At 43.8% G+C, this 19,038-nt stretch overlaps 1 long non-coding RNA gene across 1 annotated transcript in view; it reads right to left on the reverse strand.

Moving 5' to 3' along the window:
• Nucleotides 1-10,079: 10,079 nt before the first annotated feature.
• The window catches only part of LOC143259828 (uncharacterized), an 83,631-nt gene continuing 74,672 nt past the window's right edge, over nucleotides 10,080-19,038 (reverse strand). The window contains exons 2-3 of the long non-coding RNA XR_013033833.1: nucleotides 12,596-12,790; nucleotides 10,080-11,756 (exon numbers count right to left, since the gene is read on the reverse strand). This is a non-coding gene — a long non-coding RNA (uncharacterized LOC143259828). The remainder of the gene's footprint in view (nucleotides 11,757-12,595; nucleotides 12,791-19,038) is intronic.

Below are 19,038 nucleotides of genomic sequence, written 5' to 3' on the forward strand. Positions count from 1 at the left end.
TTTTTATTTTATAAGAGTCATTTTTAAATGTAAATACATTTCGATATAAATGCCTTTTAAATATAAATACATTTGTGAATGTGAACATTATTTTGCAATGTGTTGTAACAATTTTCAGTGGCGCCTTAGAGTCAAATAGCTAATTCTGAAATACTCAAAGATAATGAATAATTTTTAATTAATTTTAAATAAGCCAATTCTTAAATATTCAAACCAGTGATTGGAATACTTGGTGACGCAACATTGAGCTCCGCTTCCCGACTACCGCTGCAGCGTCACGCCTCCCCTCCCCCCGCGCTGCTGCCATTGGCTCGCAACGGAGAGCGTGGCGCTGCGGCTGCTAGCCAATGAAGCCACGCGGGGAGCGAGACGCTGCGGCGGTAGTCGGGAGGCGGAGCCCAATGCTGCGTTCCAAAGCATTCCGAGCCCCGATATAAACAAATCGCACGCTAAAGTAGCAAACGTACGTTTCTAGACAACATTGTCACAGATATATTTCCCTTTTAAGAATACTAGCAAACCGAAAATCCTTGTGACATTGAAAACATTTGTTGACGCCATTGTCAAGCACAATTCTGTGGTCAGGAGAAAAAACGCTGTGAATCACAATTTCAAAAAATTTAAGTTAATACATTAATTAAACTGTAGTATATAGAATTACATATTTATCATAGAAAACGTCGCGAAAACAAATTCTATAAACAAAACAAAAAATGATGTACTTCGAGACGCTACTAATACGAAGCATCAGTAATCAGAACTTTAAGAGACGATATCTTAGAAGTGAATCAAAGTCTCATAAGTTTGTTTTTCAAATTATTTTGATGTACACTTATTTCATTGATTTGTTTTACACGAGATTGAAGGGGCTATTGTTATGCAATTATTATCGACGCGGGGAACCGAGCAGAGCCATCCGATTGCCACCGTAAAGGGTCGGATATGCGCGAATAGGGAGGGTGCGTCGGTGTTTCCGAAGGAAACAGCGCGGTGTCGAAGTGATACGTCCCTGGTCGGTGTTAGCCGGCGCGGACGCGGTCCATTAGTAGTAGACGGTGTTCGGAAAGGAGCTTTGGCTCCGCGTTTCGAAAGAGCGCGGCCTGAGGCCCCGGGGCCAGGGGCGGCGGAGCCGGTCCGTGGCTTCGGGCCAGTCAGGCACAGCACGAGTCGGATTTATGAATTGCCCAAATAATTTATTAAGCGTAATTTTCAATGGGGCCCAAATTGAATCTGATTTAAGTACAATGCGGCATTGTGGCGGGCCCGGCCAGGCCCGACTCGACCAGAATGCGAGCCTTGATTCGAGAACGCGCGGACTTAAGAGAAGGTGCTAACTAGTCTCTGAACGGGCCCCGGCCCCGGTTCTGTCCCTCTTCTCTTCTTCCTTCGATTTCGTGCCTTCGTCCGTTTCACCTTTCTCTCTCTCGCTGTCTCTCTTTCTCTCTCTTGCTCCGTTTCGTCTCGTTTCCACCCACGACCCATTTCTCTCTCTTTCTTCGCGCATTCTCTCCGTTTAGCGGCTACGGCCACACGTCGCAGAGGATTTCGATTTTCCTGGGCAACGCTGACGTCAGCGAAGAATGCCTTTTGATTGGCCCTCGAATGCAGCTATCAATGGCTAATGAGCCCGCGACCTTGACACACGATTGCCCGGACCCTCGTGAATAGAGAAATTAATTTTCGAATGACCGCAGTCGTCGCACAGTGTGATATCTCGACAGCATAGGAGTATTTAATTCCGAAATTGAATGTTTTTAGAAAATGTACCAGTTATCGTTTGTGTATACAAACGTAAACATAATGTATATATATATATATATATATTTTTTATATAAATACAAAATAATATATATATAATAATAATAGTATACATTTTAGTTAAAATTACTAAGTCATGATAAAAATGATTATAAATCGATATTTGAAGTACTTAATTATAATCGAATAGACATATAATGAAATAACAAATGAATAGTTATTGAGAATCAAATCTGCCTAGATTATCGAAATATGTATCACACTGTGTATCGTTCGCTTTAACTTTTTGGCGTCTGCTATGATTTTTGTCTCGGACAATACATTGATTACTGGACTGCTGCACTCGGAACAAAAAAAGTGTAGAAAAATAAATCAAACACACTTGTTTCATTACGTGTTAATTATTATATTACATATATGCATTACAAAATTTGTATAAATTCGCAATAATAATTAATTAACTACTGGTCATCGTAAGACAATATAAACAAGCTTCGCTGTGAACTAACGTGCTATTTGATCCGCCTAATATTCGCTCGGCGAACTCGCTTGAAATTAATCTGCCGTTCAACTTTTGAACATTCCGTTGCTAAATATGATTATTATTTCGAATAGATACGAGGCAGTGCCTTTTTTGAATTTCGTCCATTGACGGCCGCACTGTGCGCCGATTCGATGCACACGATCGCACCTGTTTCCATAATTATCCGCTCGCGAGTTCGTCGTCACCCACCGAACCGTAAATAAATAAATAATCCGCTGGTAGTAACGGCGGACGAAATTTCTCGAAATGATGCCATACGTTCTCCCGCTGCTACCCGTCGTCGTCGGCGACTGAAATTTCTCTTCGGAGCAAGATCGAGAATCGATAAATCCGACGGAATAATCACGCAGGAAATACGGCGTCGCGACGACAGCCGTCGAACGAGCGGCTCGTTCAGGTGAGAGCACGTTGCCGCGTGATTGCTCGCCGGATTCGCGGAACTGTCGTCAATTCACGGCCGATGGGTGGTCCCCTGCGATGCATCGCGCGACCCCCGATGCACCACTTAAAGGTGCATCGTGCTCGCCGAGCGAGGCCGAGCCGTACAGTCGTCATTTGCCCGTGAAAACGATCGTTTTTGTACCGGTTAAACGATGACAGCATCCGATATCGATATCGAGACCCTCCCGCCATCTTATTGGCTGCCGAGACGTTCCACTTGCAACTAGCGTAATCTCGCATTTATTCGAGACGGTAAGAGAGCCGTACCTGTTATATTTCATCAAACGCGATCATCGGTTCTCGCCCGTTTTATCGAACGTTCGGAACAGTGTTCGATTTCTCTCGGCAAAATGGAATCCACGCAACGGATTCTCGAGGAATTCAGGGTCACGATCTTATGAAATATAGCGAGGAGGAACGAAGAATGCAAGGGGGAGGATTTTTTCGCGGGATGCGGGTTCTCCGGGCGAATGAATAGGCGTGCTGGAAGACACCGATTCCCGGGCAGGATCGATATGACGGGTCCAATTAAGCGGCTGCCCGGTAAGGTCATTAGCATTGATACTTAAAATCGTGTTCCAATCAAAAGGCATTCTTCGCCCCTTTCCTGCTGACATCATCGTCTCCGCTCGATCACGATCGGGCTCGCTCAAAGGGGATATCAGCCGCAGAAATTCGACGATCCGTCTCTGCCGTGAACTCCGCTTCATAAATACCCTTTTAACGATCCGGAACAGCCGGGGAATTACGCCACGCCGAAAACAAATCAGCGTGGGTGCAACCACGATCTTCGATCGTCACCGAACACCGATATAGTTTTGCGCTATAATCGTCAGTTTCTTTTTTATCTTCCAGCACTGTCTGACCAATCCAAAACTGTATATCTTTGCAAGCGTTTTTTTGTCAAATTCATCGCTGGATCGCGGACTTTGTGCATTTATGGTGTTAACCCTTTGTACTCGAAGCTATTTTAACTGTAAATATTAGGTCTACCGGAAAGTTCTGTCCGATAATGTCATTGCAAATTTCGATAGATATGCGCATATTCATTTGAGACATATATTTTTGAAACATGTTGCTCACACATTGTCATCACGCCGTCATAAGTAACGACGGAAATTATATTGTACAATAAATATTACTAAATTTATGAAAGATCTATTATTTCTCAAACGGACAGAACTTTCCGGTAGACCTAATATAAAATCGTTTTTCTAACTCATAGTATTTCTATTTTATATGACAAAATGCATTTTATGCATGTGAAATCGACTCTCGGGACTCGCGCAACAGTTACACTCTTAACAATTTCTTAAATTCGAACTTTGTTAATATAAAAATTATCTTAACACTTTATCGACCGCTAGCCTATTTATCGGCTTTCCGATTGTCAATGTTTATCGATCGCTAGCCTATTAATCGGCTTTTCGATTGCCAATGCTTATCGACCGATAGCCTATTAATCTACTTTTAGCTATCGACGATTTTCGCTTCTTTACTGTTTTGTTAGTAGCTGACCTCCTGTATGCTGACCTCCCCATATCCTTATGAATTATAATTATAATAATTATTATTATTTATTATTATTTTTAAAGGAATAAGCACAACACAATGAATAGCGAAAATTTAGCCGCTACTGGGAGCAAATGCGCGCGCGACTAAGCCAGTCCTTACTGAGTGGCAGCCTCAACCACGACCGGACGATAAAGTGTTAAAAACGAGATACAACGAATTTTAGCGGTGCCTCCGAGTCACCACTCGAGTGCAACGGGTTAAACGATAGGGCGAAGATACTAGAAGAATTTCAGAATATTGTTGCGGTATTTTAAACATATTATGATTATTGAACGAATGAATATATTTTGATTCCGTTTCTGTTACTTGCAATAGTTCCAGTTTTTCAGGTACGAAGTTTTCGTTTTGGAGTTTATTCATAAATAAATGTGTCGAGGGCGACGATGTTGTATGGTCGTGTGAGTGTAATTTGTGTGGAATGTTTGTTTTGATTTCGGGTCTTCGATAATGCCGCCGCGGTCCAACGATCGAAGGAACTGTTGCGACGTTGCGAGTTTGTAATCCTCGATTTTTCAGTTTTTTCGGCCGAATCGCAGAGCAGCGTGCTTTTCTTGTTTTTCGTTCCACGGACTTTTACATACAATTACTCACAAAATTGAACGTACATCTTTTAAAACGCAATAACATTGTTAAAACTGGATTAAATGCCACTTTTTAATTCTGCTATTACTTGGGTTAAAAAAATAAAATATTCGTTTTTTAACTTTTTTAAATCTGAGCCTATAATGAAAATTTAAAATATGCCTTTCGTAGATCTCGATAACTTATATGCGTGCTGAAAATTTGATCGAAATAGGTTAACTCAGAGTCGAGCTACAGGCGTCGAAAGATTTTAATAACTGCAGATTTCTTTCAGTTTTTTTTCAGATTTTTCTTTCAGATTTTTGTCATCTTTAATTTGTTGTAATTCATGACAACGTCAACCGATTTAGGTAAAGTTTTCAGCACGCAAATATGTAAGTTACCGAGATCTAAATTTCCGTTATAGTCTCGGATAATAAAATTAACCCTTTGCACTCGTGTGGTGACTCTGAAGCACCAAAGAAATTGTTGCATCGCGTTCCAAGATAGTTTTTATATTGTCAAAGTATAGATTTAAAAAATTGTTAAAACTGTAATTGTTGTTTGAATCACAAGAATTAATTTCGTATGCATAACACGTACTTTGTCGTGTAAAATGGAAATACTGTAAGTCAGAAAAATTATTTTACATTTACAGTTCAAATAGCTTCGAGTGCAAAGGCTTAAAAAACGAGAGTTTTTATTTATTTTGTTGTCATTCCAAGTAATAGCAATATTTAAAAAAGCATTTTGATCATCTCGTCTATACGAGTCCAAAGTTATTAAGTTTTAAAAGATGCACGCTCGATTTTGTGACTAACTGTATGTAATTTTCATTTTGCAGCCTATTCATAAATAAATATGTCAGGCGCGACGATGTTGCATGGTCGTGTGAATGCGAGTCGTGTAGAGTGTTTGTTTTGATTTCGGGTCTTCGGCAATGCCGCGATCGATCGAAGGAACTGCTGTGACGTTGTGAGTTCGTAACCGTTGATTTTTCAGTTTTTTTGTCCGAGTCGCAGAGCAACGCGCGTTTCTTGTTTTTTGTTCCACAGACTTTTATGCACGTTGTATTATTTACAGCCTATATTCGTCGCAATTGGTGCAGCTTTGATTTATAGTTTCATCCAACGGATCTCTTCTACGATATTTCACTAGAAAAACGGAAATTTCAGCAAACGGTAACAGCGTTATTTGAAGAAACACGGTCCGAGCAAAAGTCGGCGGGACCGAGCGCTTATTGCAAAGCGATCGAGAAACCGTAATGTCAAGCGTGCCACGTAATGGCAGGCGGCCGATTGTCCGGCTCGCATCTTTCAAACTAGAATTCAATTGCGTCACGCCGCGTTATCCTGAGAGGTACCAATCAAACGCCTCGGAGAGTTCCCGGTGGTCTTGTGTGTGGCCCTCGCAAGCCACGAGGTTCCCGAACGAGAAAATCACCGCGCCGCTGAAGAAGAGAGAGGAGAAAAAAACTGTTTGTACGTTGAGAGACACATTTATGGCCCAATCAACAGTGTATTCAAACATAGTCACACCTTCCTGCAAAGGGACGGCCGTACAGCCACGGCGAAAAGCATCCCGGCTACCACCGGATCCGCTTCGAGATCCTGAAAGGATACTCGCAATCGTCTGGCTCATTCATAGACAACGGACTTCCCGTCCACGGTCAGCAACAAATAAACCGAATCAGACCGATGAGAATGGGAACGATTTCCGATCTCACCCTTCGCGAGGATTCTATGATAATTAAACGTCATTCATACCGTCGCGTCGGAGTCCTCGAACTTTCGCTTACATCCTCGCGTCTTCGCTCCTGAAACGGTGTACTTCTGTCGACTTTTTTAAAACCGTCGTTCAAACCACCAACCCCGTAATTACTAGACCGCAGATGTTCGTGCGAAATAAAGATTCGCATCGTCATCAATCTCTTTAATCGTTTCCTCGGTCAATTCAAAACAATATAATTACGTTCTTTCATTTTAAAAAGAAATTCTTCTCCCGCTTTAAATTTCATTCGCCGATTTTCATCGTAAACGCTATAAAATCCGCAGTCTAGAAATTACAGAACAAGTGCCTTGATCGACTGGCTAAAGATACTTTCATTTTTAAGATTGAAATTTGGACATTTCTCTCTCTCTCTCTCTCTCTCTCTCTCTCTCGAAGAAGAAGAAGAAGAAGAAGAAGAAGAAGAATAGTCGCCCGGACATTAAAACATTCGTTTCGAGGCGCTCTTTAAAGGCTACCGACACTTTCGTGGAAGCAACCCTTCTTGAAATGGTTTTCCGAAATTCCATCGGTTATGGGAAAATAACCCCGGACAACGAAACACGCTGTTAGGGGGGATTCCAAGGGTCCCCGAGTCCAAGGAGTCCCGAAGTATCGATCATCGTAACGCGTGTTTTTCGTGGCAGCTGTACCTGACTCTCGGTCTTTGATTCCAGAGATCAATGGAGCCCCGTGAATGCGATACACATTTTTCTACCCACGCGCGCAGCATCCTTCAAATTTCTCTCGCCGGGGGCGTCGAAAATTCTCCTCTCGATCGTTCCGGGCGTTTTTACCGACTCGAAGTCGGAGAAATTTATTCGTGGAGACTTACTTTTATTCGAACACTTTACACGCGCGAGCAATCGTCTGAATCGAACTTGAAACGCGTGCACGTTTACCTCACGTTCGAAGAGTTGGCATCGTCTAGATCTGCCTGTGAAAAGTTCAAGAACACAAGCCAGAGAATCTAGATTCATTTTAATTGTGCAAATTAGTGGCACACGAGGCGAAGATCAAGAGAAAAATATTTCCCTGGCAACTGGTTATTTATCAACCCTTTGCACTCGAAGCCGTTTTAACTGTAAATCTAAACCAATTTTATCGATTCATAGTATTTCCATTTTGTACGATAAAGTGCATTTTATGCATATGAAAATGCGTCTTGAGGTGATTCGTAACAACAGTTACACTTTTAACAATGTTTTAAATCTAAACTTTGTTAATATAAAAATGATCTTAGAACGTGATACAACAGTTTCAGTGATGCTTCAGAGTCACTACTCGAGTGCAAAGGGTTAACCCTTGACCGGGGTTTAATTAAAATTCGGCTCTCGATAGATCGCGAATAAAAAGTACAAAAACGCGGGTCGCTCTAACTCTAAATAAACTGTACAATACGTTTCATTCTTAACTAGCAAGAGTTACTCTATACAAGAGTAAAAACATGAAAAATTAAAACTCTCGCCCGGAGAATGAAATACCATGTTGGAGTCACGAGTGACCTCCGGGTACCTTTCAAGGGTTAAAGGTCGTCCAACGAGGAAATTCCAGATCGTTGGATATGTATACAAGCGGAGATCCCGGGGCGATCTACGGTCGGAATCAATTATTCCCGAGAATTCCCGAGTCTCCACCCTAATCCGTGGCCCGAGTGGAAATTACACGGAAGCAAATAATCCTAATAACGTATCCCAATAAACCGAGGGGGCGGAGACGCGACCGCGTAAAAAATTACGTCGCGAGCGGCGAGGGGGGCGAAATTATACGACGGTAAATCAACGGAAGCCGGGAATCGTCGTCCCGGCTTGTTAATCCTAATCTGCATTTTTATCCTCGAGAAACCACCCATATCGTTTAGGAAACGGGGATGGGGGCCCCTGCGTCGTCGATCGAGACAGCGAAAGAGAAAGAGGAAGAAAGGAGGAAAGAAAGAAAGAAAGAAAGGAAGAAAGAAAGAAAGAAAGAAAGAAAGAGAGGGGCCACGGTTTTTCGTAGCGACGGCTCATATTTTGAAAGCACTTTAGAACCATTTAGCTGAATGCGCGGCCAAAGTTTATGGGGGTCCTCTGGTGGCGTAGGGCTCGCTCTTCGGCCATCTCTGACAAAAGGGGCCACGGGGCCAGGTGTCGGATCGTCCGCCACCATTACCGAACTGTATATCACTTTCCGAGCACCGACACCCTCCGCCACAATATTGCCTGCTCTCGAGTGCTCCTCGAGCCACAGCACATATTGTGAGACCCTTAATTCCCCTCATTAACTGCACGGTGATTCGACTTCCCCATTGGCCTCTTCGATCTGCGGAAAAATCGACTCCGCCCCAAAAACACTCCCCACTTTGTTAACACGTTCGGTGCAGCGTCGGTCGCATATGGGTGACGCTAATATTTAACCAGGTTTTGAAATTTATTTCGATTGAAATGTATACGAATAAATTTAATTTGACTACGATTCATAGAATAGAAAAGAGCTGAACTGATATTCCTTATGGACAATATTCAACTTTCGAGTTTTTGATTTGAATAATTGAATCGCTTCGATACCTATCCTGAGAATTTTTGGTGTTGATATATTCGGCAATTTAATTAAGTAAATAATAAAATTAATTTTATTAAATAAAGATGTGCTTGTTTTAAAATGTTCAATAAAGCGGAGGCAGCGTAACGAGATCCATAAATTCTTCTGACGTCTCCATTGCTCTGTATTTCACCCATCCATTTCTGCCGAGAAATGTGTAACACATCCGCGATATAATTATTGGCTGGGTGATTTTGGAAAAATTGTACTACCGTGTCCTTTAAGAACCTCTTCAGTCTAAAAAATATACTACTATTCGTCAACAGACCCCTAGAAGTAAATGTTTCTACGTGAACATTAATTTGTCAATCTCGATGTTCATTTTTTTTAGAATTATTCCAGTTCAGAATTCTAAGAGGCTAACAGACTTATGAAATATTGATCTGCACAGTCTGTTCACACTTTTCAAAAGCAGTGAAAGCTACCAGGGTAAGTGTAGATATTATTGCGGTTTCTCAATGAAGGCGAACTGTGACAGAGAAAATAAGATCTTTTATGCCAATAAATTGACAACTTGAGCTATACCAATTATTCTTTAACTTGAATTACTTTTCTCAAAATATTCGATCTCTGAAAGCACAAATTTCATTCAAAAGCGTAATGTAAAGAAACCATACGCGTGCATATATTACCGCGGTTATGTATCTATTACTGCCAGCCAAATAATGCGGACGTTCCAATTACTGCGCGTCAAATACTGAAGACGTTTGGATTACTGTGTGCCAAATAGACAGACGAATTATTATTGCGAGTAAAATAGTGCGAGTGAATAATATAATAATTTAATCTATCTAGTGTATAATAGTTTAAATTATATCAGGTAGATGTAATACGTAAAAATATATAACAATAGAAAAATATATTTATATTTATTTTCATACATAACATCATAATACGTTTTAATTATTTTTCACCTTACATTTTTCCTTTTCTTTACATCGCGTTTGATATTTTTTGTTTCCTTTCCTTTGTCTTCTTTCTTTGACTTCTTCCTTTGAACTTTTCCCATTTTCTTTTAAATGTATGCACAAAGCTACAATCCCTAGGATCAAGGTATTCTCACTGTAGCACTTTACAAATTAAGTATAGGCACTCCACGATCAAGCGTGTTCGCACCGGCTCATCGAGAACTACAGCAATGTCTCTCTAATTGACGTCCAGATTGTCCACGGAAATGGACAATTTGGGAAGAGGAGATACGATTATTCGAGCCTTGCGGTTTGTTTTTATAGCTACGAATTGTCAACAATTATAAAAACGTATAATAAATCGAATAATCGTATCTCCTCTTCCTAAATTGTCCATTTTTGTACACAATCTGAGCGTCACTTACGGAGACATTACTGTCTCTTAGGTTAAGGTACGCAGTTCGGTAAAGCACCATAGTAATGTACACACATAGTAAAAAACTATGCGCCAAATATTGTGTTAGTAGATAATATTTAAAAATAGATGACAGTGACAGTGTATGTCGATTTCTTTATCAAAGTAATGATTACTTTATCTAAAAATAACGCTAAAATGAATAGTTTATTATTAATTACCAAAATATAAATGCCTTTCACAGCTGCCATCACGAGTAATAATAAGTAATAAAAATGTAGTAATAAGTAATAAAAATATAGCAATAAGTAATAAAAAGTAATAATAAGTAATAATAAGACTCAACGTTTCCACAAGCTTCCGAGTATCAAAAGTCAATAAATGAATTAAAACTGCGATTACTGTTACTTGTACGTCATAAATGATCAATATTAAGCATATAAAAAAATTATGAGATTCATTTTCAGAAGATTAGACGCTATAAAATGTTAGATTTTGTTACTTTTATAAAATACCACAGTATTTGGGGAGTCCACAGTAATACCCACACTTACCCTGGTACTCGGAGCTTCTATTTCACCACAACAAAATTCCGTTCGGCATCGAGGAAGGTACGAGTATTTCTGTTTCTTTCTTGGAGCACGGCGTCGGCGGCGGCGGCGTCGAGATTGTCCGTTCTCGTGGCGCAGGAGGGGCGCTGCGCCGCATGCCGGTATCGTTTCGAGGGCTTTAATGAAGCAGGCGTGTGGTCTTTCAGAGGCGCGAACGTCCTTGTCTCCGAAGACTATCCAATAGAAACGGCGTGTCCGCCGGTGAATGGCGGATTCGCGTCGCCGTAAAGGATCCAGTTGTAAAAGATCCGACGGCGGCATTGTGTCCCCGCCGGAACCGTGGACCATTCGAAGTTGTTTAAATCCTTGTAAAGCTCGAGAGGATGCGGCCGTGGTGTCGCTTTCCGCTCTCGAGTGGCTTCGATTGTCGACCAGTTGAAAAGAGTGAAATTGAGTCCGACAACCCAAACCTGCAGAGCCTGCGAGCAGGTGCGAGGACTTCCCCGACCCCAACGATGCTTTCCGGGAAGGATCCATAAAACCATGAAGCCTCGAAATGGATCCAGAACGCATTACCGTAATGGCGCCCCGGTGACTTTCCTCGGAACCTTCGAATCTCGGCCGAAAATCAGCGTTCTATTCACCCGTCGATTACCCTGATTAATTTACAAGCCTCTATTTTGCGAACGATTCTCTCTTTACGTAATAACGATTACAAAACGAACCAGAATTTTATGAAAATTGTCAGCGATTTTCAAACCGGGTAGGATTTTGCGAATAATCTCAGGACCAGTCGTGGGTGAAAACGTTCTCCGGACGGCGAATTCCAATCGATCAGGGAACGACGAAGTATCGAACACCCCGCGGCGAAGGTGTACGAAGCTTTTAATTACCGGTATTCTTCCAGCGGAGCGATTGGCGGCTCGTCGATCGCATTAACGTCACGTTTGTGCGCTAACGAACGGCTTGATAGGTCCCGCGGCAGAAAAGGATCAAAATCTCGCGGAACATCCCCCGAGGAGTTTCGAATCACCGGCCCAATAACTTCCGTGTCCATTTCAAGAGAACGTACTTATGCATTTACGACACTCGAACCTTCTGTTGCGGATCTATTTACGTTTTTACGGTCCCGAAAGCTCCCGGTGTAATTGAGAGGGTCGGAGGTAGGGGTCCGGAAACGGCCGGTGCACCGTTCACGCTGCGGCGAGGCGACAGAGGCCCCGGATTTTTCGGGAAATCGTTTCGCGTGACTTTTACTGCGACCACGACAGCGGGGTCCAAATTGTTCGATTGTCCGTCTCGAGTGGCTGCCGCATTGTCACCGGGTCGCAGCTGTTCGGACGCCTCTTAAATCGCAATTATGCGAGGCGCGGCAACCCGCGAGACTGGGTGGCGGAGGGGGCGAGGGAGGCCCGGCATTTTCTAGCGTTTCGCTCAAAAACTGATCCTTCAAGTGGCTGACAATGGGCGCAGAACGAATCGTGCCGGGGCTTACCTTTATCTGGCCTCCTTGCTCTTCTTCTTCTCTTTCTGCGACCGGGCCCGGCTACTTCGCCCGAGATTGCCGTATTGTCGAGGGCGTGAGGCCCTTCGCACGGACCATTTTCCTCGGGAACGCCATTCATTCGACCGGGAGCCGAGGTGCTGTGCCTCTGCTGGTTCTGTTCTTGCTGGCGTCGATCTTCCGCAGCTGGAAAGCACACGTTTTGATCAAATTGGAACGCGTGCGACGGTTGCTGCAACGCTGGACGTAATCGTCTTACGGCTTGGTTGCGGAAAACTGGAGGAACGTGGAAATTAGAAATAAATACGAATCGCGAAATCTATCGTTGATGTATCGTCGCGTATCGGTGTGACGACATCTGTATACAGTAATGTCTCCCTTACTGACGCTCAGGCTGTGTACAGAAATGGACCATTTGGGAAAAGGAGATACGATTATTCCAGTCTTGCAGCTCGTTTTTATAACTGTTGAAAATCGGTAACTATAAAAACGAGTTGCAAGGCTCGAATTCGCAAGGCTCCTCTTCCCAAATTGTCCATTTTTCTGAACAATCTGAGCGTCAATTAGAGAGACATTACTGTATTGGTTGTATTGTCCTTTCTCATTCTTGTGTCGGCAATTAAAACGAACACATCTCTCTGGATCACTGCAAAAGTATCTTCGTATATAAAGGATTGTGATCGAGTGTAACAGTCTCCTAATTACTTCGCAAATGCAACAAAAATTCTGATAAGACAACGAGCATTAGCTAGCCGAAGGATAGCCAATGCCTGTGTAGTGTACGGAAAAATTTCCCACGAATTTTTATCGCGGGTCAAGTATCTTCAAGGTGGTACGACGTCGAACGTTCTGGAATCGGACCATATAGGAACACCTCCACTACCATTTCCCAAAGAAAATCTGGGTATATAAAGGGCCCAAACGCGACCAGAAGTTGGGCTAGTGTCGAGTCAATCGTCGACGTGGAAACTCTAGCGAGATCGAGTTTTAATTCTCTTTCGAGCAAAACAATCGAGTAGGTAATGTGTTGGTATAGAACGATACACACAAGGCGCGCGCGCGCGCACGCCCACACACACACAAGTCTACATAGGGGCAATAAATACAGGTACAAACCCGAGCTTCTCGGGGAAACACGTATACTTTAGGACTCTCTTTAACCTGGAATTTACCTAAAGGAATAGTGGAGAGGGCAGCCTAATTGCATCTAAAGAACTTAGTATAAAAGGACTGCACGTTCCAGTTCAAGCCACTTCCCAGAGGACTACAGAGGCGTTCATCAGCCTAGAAGACGATCAGTCAGGCAGTATCTCCGCGACTTCACATAGAGTTACTCTTCTTCACATAAAGTACATTTTGTATCACACATACACGTATTATACATTTTATATCCGCTAGGTGCTTTTTTAATGACTGTATTATATTTGTATTGTATTATTGGCAAATAAACAATTACAAATTCCAACATAATAGATACCAGATTAGAAGCCCCCGCCGATTCAGATACATTTGTAGTAAACCAAACTTGTAATATACTAACTTTTACCAGTTGCTTTGGTTACAAATTCAATTATTTCCATTTCCTAGTTCGAAACAGTAGTTGGTACAACCCACAGAGTTATATCTTTACCGCTCGAGGTATATCTTCAATTCTTTCTTGCAAAAAAGTTACGAGGCAGCCTAACTCCAATTTCCCTAAATGCTATCCCGATCTTAAGGTAGCCACGCGTGCCGAAATAAACATTCGCTGGTCTACGCATCCTATCCCGATCTCTAGATAGCCACCCGTGCCGAAGTAAGCATTGGCTGGTCTACGAATCTCCCTTAGAAAAATCCCAATTGCATCCAACCTCCGGCCACGCAAAGCTGCCTGACCCTCGGCTCGTAACACCTGACTAGGAGCAGAGATAAAATTGCGAGCTGCCAGTAGAGTATCGTCAGGTTTCCGGATGGTAGAATTTGCTCGCGCGCCGGAAGAAAACAGTGTACGTTGCACGGAATTAAAGCACGAGCAAACTCAATTGCATAAAGCGTTTAAGGACATTTCCAGCAGATGCAATAAAAATTCGCCGGTGCAATTCTAGAAGCTCGACGGTTCGCAAAGAACAGTTATGGTTAGCCGAAGGCCGCGGGGAATAAAATTGCGAGGAGATAGAGGATCAGCGGAGCCCTCGGTGTCGATGATATAATTGCCACGATCAATCTCCATCATTGCCGCGGGACGTGCATTCCGTGTTTAGCATTCACGGTCAATCTGGCCGCCTATTTCGACGAGTCGGGAGGCGCGAGCCGTCAGACACTCACGACCCACCTAGTCAATTAAGAAGACAGCCGATCTATTAGAGGCTACCCGACCCCTCGCTTTCTCTCCGCTGTTCGCGTCTCTTATTTTCTTTTCCGGTTTTCTGCGGCCGCAGTTGCGGCGAAGCAGAGGCAGAAGAAGAGAAGCGGGCAGAAGAGCGCAGACGTCGTTCCGGAGGGAAATTGGGCGACCAGAGGGGGAGGGTCGCGACAGAGACGGCAGAGACGGGGGCGTTAATTGAAGGGAAGAGTTGCATTAGCGGGGCATTTTGCGGCCGGAAGATTGTTTTTCCAGCGAGCAAGCAATTTCTTCCCCGGTCTCCGACAAAAGACGACACCGCCGCGCCGTCGATATGAATTTTCAAGGCGGCGACTTCTTCGAGGAGTCTTCGGCGATCCTCTTCTCCGTTTCTCTCTCTCTCTCTCTCTCTCTCTCTTTGTCTCTCTCGCTGCCTTTCTGTCTCGTCAACTCGTTCTATCCAGGCTGATTTAGTGGCGGCGATATAAAGCGGAGTGAGCCGTTCGCCGCTGACAGTTCACGAGCCGGGATCACCGCTCCGGGAGGTGTAACTCATCGCGCACTTACGAGCCGTCCGGTCAATTAAGAAGACAGCCAGCCTATTAGAGGATACTATTCGGCCCCTTATTGCTCTCGGTCTATTTCCGTTTCTTTTCCCCGCGGGCTCGCTCTTCTCCGCTCGCCACCGTCCCGGAATCAATCAGTTCGATGCGCCGCGGTGCTGTCGCGGCGAACCAGAGACGGAACCAGAGCCGCGAACAACCTCCCGGAAAATAAAAAGGGGAACCAGGAAGAAGACGGACGGTCCCTCGGCGTGAAAACAGCGCCGCGTAACAGCAAACAAGCAGATCGCAGGGCTCTAGCCGTCGCGCGACGCGATATGACGTACAGTGGTCCACGACGCCGGCTTCTATTTCGGTTGCCGCGTCGGTTTTCAGCGGGGAGCCGCGACATGTGCTCGATATTTAGACACCGGGCCGTCTTCTGCGGCCTCGGATTCCCTTGTCCCTCGGGCCTCGCCGTCTCTCATTCTCTCTCTCTCTCTCTCGCTCTGTGTCTCTCTCTGTCTCTCTCTCTCTCTCTCTCTCTCTCTCTCTCTCTCTCTCTCTCTCTCTCTCTCTCCTCTCCACCTCGACACGAAGAAGACGAAGACGCGCTCCTCCTCCTAACGGGGCATTTAGTTCCACGCCGTTATAAATTACGTATCATTCGCTCTCGAAACTGACAACGCGGCACGCGCTCCCGGAATGCGAATACTGGCTCTGCCTCCCTCGTTATCCTTTTTCTCCCGTGCCCTCCCCTTCTTCGCCAGCCCGTTCCTACGGTCCCGAGCGTCGAGTCGCGAGCAACGACATCGGCCACTTAGCTCCCTGTTGCGTGATTTAAGCTTTTTCGAGCGAACCAGGCCCGAGCTTCCAGCGAAACGACACGGAGCTTCTTGCGCGGACACGCAATTTCGGCCCGTTAGGACCCTATCTTCATCCTGGACCTACCCCTGCCGCCGACTTAATCTGCCCTCGCGCCTGTTAATTGAAACGCCGAGGATCCGAGCTCGCGCTCTGTTTGCCGGAGAAAAAAGATCGGGGACATCGGTGGTCCTTACGGATGGCCGTTTCCGTCCTGAGACTAGTTTGTTTTGTTGCTGATTTCGTCAACAATTTCTATTTTATATTTATATATATATATAGTAGTATAGTAGTTATAGTAGTTATATATATATATATATATATATATATATATATATATATATATATACATATATATATATATATATAATATAAATATAAAATATATATAAGTATAAAATAAAAATTGTTGACGAAATTAACAATGATCATTGCCAACGTTATCGATAAGAAATCAACGACGCCACCTATCATTCCTAATTGGTAAACTGTGGATGTTTATAGAAAATAAAAGTTGTCCAGGTTAATTGCGAGAAATATAATTTACACGAAAATGTCTTTTTTATATCTTAATAATCGTGAAGAGTTGAAAATAATGCTGCAATATCCTCGAATTCTTCTAATGTCGTTTCAGTTTTTTGACAGGTAATACAATTAATTTTTGTAATAATACAATTTAACCTTGACATACTCATTTTTGTCATAAACGCATAAAATTCGCGGTCTACTAATTAGTAATAGCACGGTTCCTCATGATCAGCTACGCTGAAAGCACTTGTTCATTCAGTTAATAAACTTCTCGATCGATTGTACGGCTGTTCAGCAAATTATTTCGATTCTATTACAACAAAAATGAAATAAAAGAAATAAAAAAATAAAATGCAGTAGAATGGATAGATACGATTGAACTCCACAGTGCTCAAAGTCGTGCAGAAGATCGTTGCAAGTTCGCAAACTAGGAGACAATTGTATCACAAGTTGTTCGAAGCGAATTAAGACAGAAAGTTGGATAGAAAAGGAACGCGCGAAGTCGACGTTTGCGAAGCACGCGTCGTGTAGCATGGAGTTCCAGTGAAGTTCGAGGATCGTGGTTCCCCTCGAACGAGCCAGGCCACCTAATTCTAAACACGTGTTCACGCACCGTTTCCGAGAAGTACTCCTCGAGAGACGTCGAGGCCCAGGTTTACGATCCGCGCGAATCGTCGCCGGAACTCCGCGACGAATCTTCTGCGTACGCGTTGCACGTGATCGGCTCCGAGACAAAGGGAACGGGTTCGACGTTTGCTGGCCACCATCTAAATATAATGGCGAGGTATAAGGTCCCCTGCACGCTGCCAGATTTCGGAGGCTGCTCCGACTTGCTAAACCGCGCTCCCTCGAAGCAACCTAACAACTTTTCCACTCGCTGCGTTCACTCGTGTCCTATTCAAACATCTCGATGCGACCTTTACTTTCGGCGTAACGTCGCTTCCACGGGAAATGATCAAACGAAAACCGCCTCAGGTGTAAATCGATGTTGTCGAAACCACACTAATCGCGACATCCGTTAGAAAATATTGTGCGCATTTATGCGATCACGGAATCAGGTGATAATGCAAGGTCCGTGAGTTATATTATAATCCTTGTTTCTGCAGCCGACGTGTATAAATTCGTGTTTCGATTCCGTGATTTTTCCCAATTCATTTATTACCAATATAGCAATGTCTGTCTTCCTAATTGACGCTCAGATTGCGCGCGAAGTGGACAATTTGGGAAGAGGAGATACCATTATTCGTGTCTTGCAGCTCGTTTTTATAATTGTTGACAATTGGCAACTATACAAAAGAGTTGCAAGGCTCTTCCCAAATTGTCCATTTTTGTGTGCAATTTGAGCGTCAATTAGGGAGACATTACTGTATTACCATCTACGGTAATGTCTCCCTAACCGACGCTCAGATTGTGGAGAAAAATGGACAATTTGGGAAGAAGAGATACGATTATTCGAGTCTTGCGCCTCGTTTTTATAGTTGTTGAGAATCGGTAATTATAAAAACAAGGCGCAAGGTTCTAATAAGCGTATCTCCTCTTCCAAAATTGTCCATTTTTGTGGACAATCCGAGCGTCGAATATAGAGAGACATTACTGTATTATCAAAACCAAAGGCGAACTTTTTCCATTGCAAAATCCATCGAATTCATTTTCGCCTTTTCCGAATGGCAGACAGCGTTTTCTCATCTTTTCGCGAAGAGAGGCGAATTTTCCGATGAAAGCGGAATAGGAGTCGCGGGAGGGGGCGCGGATAGAGGGTCGAAGGTTCCCGGGAAGGGAGAAAAGGAAGGGGTAGACGGAGCGAGAGAAGATATCAATTCTCTTTACGCGGCAAAACGGTGGCAGCTCCACTAATAGACCGAAAGATTCTCATCTGTTTAACCGGTGGACGCGAGTTTCGCGCGTCGCGGACGTCGCGTCGGGAAGAAGACGAAGCACGAAGCACGAAGCGCGAAGCTCGAAGCGGGGCCAGGACAGGAACAGGAGCAGGGGCCGGGCTCTCGCCGAGCAAAGCGAAAGACAAAGGGAGAGAGGCTGTCGGAGGGATGGAGAAAAAAATATATATCGTCTCGTTGCCGAGATGCCAGAAGCGAGACGCATACCTCTTAATTGGAACGCTTTGCTCGACCTAAGCGATTTCGCCGGATTTCGAAGGAAATGGGCGTTTAAGTGCGCCCAGA

This window comes from Megalopta genalis, chromosome 7, assembly GCF_051020955.1.
Source record: "Megalopta genalis isolate 19385.01 chromosome 7, iyMegGena1_principal, whole genome shotgun sequence".
NCBI classification, from domain to species: Eukaryota; Metazoa; Arthropoda; class Insecta; order Hymenoptera; family Halictidae; genus Megalopta; species Megalopta genalis.